The sequence below is a fragment of the Austrofundulus limnaeus genome, unplaced genomic scaffold (assembly GCF_001266775.1).
Source record: "Austrofundulus limnaeus strain Quisiro unplaced genomic scaffold, Austrofundulus_limnaeus-1.0 Scaffold2735, whole genome shotgun sequence".
In the NCBI taxonomy this organism is placed as follows: Eukaryota; Metazoa; Chordata; class Actinopteri; order Cyprinodontiformes; family Rivulidae; genus Austrofundulus; species Austrofundulus limnaeus.
In genome coordinates, this window is record NW_013955137.1 from 1,375 (window position 1) to 3,970 (window position 2,596).

Sequence of the window (2,596 nt, forward strand, 5' to 3'; positions counted from 1 at the left end):
CTCACCAGCTGAGTCAATTTAATATTTTTTCCAAAAGCTACACACAGATATCTGCCTTTTAGTCCAACATTATGCACAGTTTTTTATTTTTACCTTTGTATCTTTAGTATATTTCAGATTAAACCTGTTTTCCATCTTCTAACAGAGTAACAGTCAGGTGGGGAGGAGGACAGCTGTAATCTCTGTCTTCAGTCCATCTCAGACCTCTAGAGGTAACTCTGAACCACTGAAGGATCAGTCTGAACTTTTCTTCAGAGTCAGACTGATTCTTAGACTTAAGACTTTTGATAACTGACACTTACACTTAACTCTGAGAGTAGGAGCAAATCTAAGACATTTTCAGCTCTTAAGTCTAAAAATGCACTGTAAGAAGTTTGATAAATACGGACCCTGAGGTTTATCTGATGGAGGTCTTTGTGGACACACTGCAGTGGAACATGACATTCCAGAGCCCCCCTCATGTGACTCCTGTCCACACAGCAGTAAGTGGTCTTATCAGTCTGAGGAAGTCTGTGYATTATCAGACTAACGAGCTCCTCCCCCAGGATAGAGCTAATTATTCTGGYCTCAATAAACACAGTGGCTCTGATGGAAACAGGGTTAGGTTAGAAAACACTTTTTATCCTGCGTTTCAAAGGTTCTTCCACACGTTTTACTATAAAACACTACAGTCACCCATCAAATATATTGTTTTTTCAATTGGAAATATTAAAACTTCATGAGTTGGTTGATTACAGTTTTCTACAGCTTATGTTTAAGGCTCATAAAAACATGCTACCTTTGAATATACAGTTAAATGTTGTTAAAAGAGAAAGCTCTTATCATTTAAAGGGAAATTAGATATTTGTGAAGCACAGGTTTGGAACAGTTTGAGCGAACGGTTTACGTCGATACAGGAAGTGAAACTGTGGAACGATCTGGAGAGTGATGTTAGAAACACTGGATGATTGTTTGTTTAAAAGAATGATTAAACTTGGTTTATTGAACAAATATAAGTTAGAATAATGGGTATTTGTTAAGATTTGTGTCTGTGTTAATGTTTTATTTTAGTTTCTGTCTTATCTGTTTTCTTCCTCCTGTCTGCCTTTGCTCCAGCCCCGCCCACTCTCACCTGCTCCTCATGTGTCTCTCCCAGGTGTTTCCTGTTTGTGCTCGTTAGTCTCACCTTTATATTGTGTGCCTTGTCTTCACTTCCCTGTCTGATCATTGTGCTGTTCACTGCCTGTGTGTTTGTTGTCTTGTCTTGTCTAACTACACCAAGTGAGTTATTGAGCTGCCCTGTCAGCAATTTTTGTTTAATAAATTTTTATTTTTTCCTTTTTGAAGCTGCCTGCACCCTGGGTTCATTTTTGCCAATTCGTAACAATATTTATGTAAGTGTTTTTGTTGTTGTTGTTGTTTCTGTTTTGTTGTATTTTTGTAACCAGAAGATTAATGTTTTTTCTTCTTTTTTCTTTGTAAAAAGGGGCAGATATTATGAGATTTTTTTCTTCATTCTGCTGCCTTTCATTTTATTTTGTGATATAAGTTTGTATTTTTTGTAATGTAAACAGTTTTGTTTTAAATGAAAGGAATAAATCAAATCAAAGTTGTCTCATTCTTTCATTCCATCTTTCCACTTCAGGACTTTTGTAACTTTCCTCAGGTTTGATAACATCAGGCTTTGTAAACAATATTAATCCTGTCTTTTCTACAGTAAAACCTGGTGGTCAGTGTCTGAGGAACAGTGGTCCTCTAGTGGACACAGATGAGAACAACACACTTTGTGTAAGTGGAGTTTTTATTACACAAACAAAACAAGTACACATAAGTATTCTTTGTGGATTTTAAATGTATTTTCCAGGTCGTATTCAGTCAGACATTTTCTCTGCAGTCTGCAGTTGTGATAAAATGGTCCTGAAAGACACAAAGAACACACACACACACACACACACACACACACGGGTGAATGTGTAGATTCACAACAACAAAACTCCACACCACCACTGATTTTCTCTCTTTCATCAGTCACATCTGTCAACCTCACATCTGCTGACATCAGCAGACAGACTGACGTAGACTGGACTGACTGAGCAGTAATATGAGTGGTAGTATTAGTGGTAGTAGTAATAATATGAGTGGTAGTATTAGTGGTAGTAGTAATAATATGAGTGGTAGTATTAGTGGTAGTAGTAGTAATATGAGTGGTAGTATTAGTGGTAGTAGTAATAATATGAGTGGTAGTAATAGTGGTAGTAGTAGTAATATGAGTGGTAGTATTAGTGGTAGTAGTAGTAATATGAGTGGTAGTAATAGTGGTAATAGTAGTAATATGAGTGGTAGTAATAGTGGTAATAGTAGTAATATGAGTGGTAGTAATAGTGGTAATAGTAATAATATGAGTGGTAGTAATAGTAGTAATATGAGTGGTAGTAATAGTGGTAGTAGTAGTAATATGAGTGGTAGTAATAGTAGTAATAGTAATAATATGAGTGTTAGTATTAGTGGTAATAGTAGTAATATGAGTAGTAATAATCATGGTAATAGTAGTAATATGAGTGGTAGTAATAGTGGTAATAGTAATAATATGAGTGTTAGTATTAGTGGTAATAGTAAT

The 2,596-nt window shown here is 35.7% G+C and overlaps 1 protein-coding gene across 1 annotated transcript in view; it reads right to left on the reverse strand.

The window, feature by feature from the left end:
• The window catches only part of LOC106511385 (pentatricopeptide repeat domain-containing protein 3, mitochondrial), a gene marked incomplete at both ends in the record, with an annotated part of 12,519 nt that overhangs the window by 1,311 nt on the left and 8,612 nt on the right, over window positions 1–2,596 (reverse strand).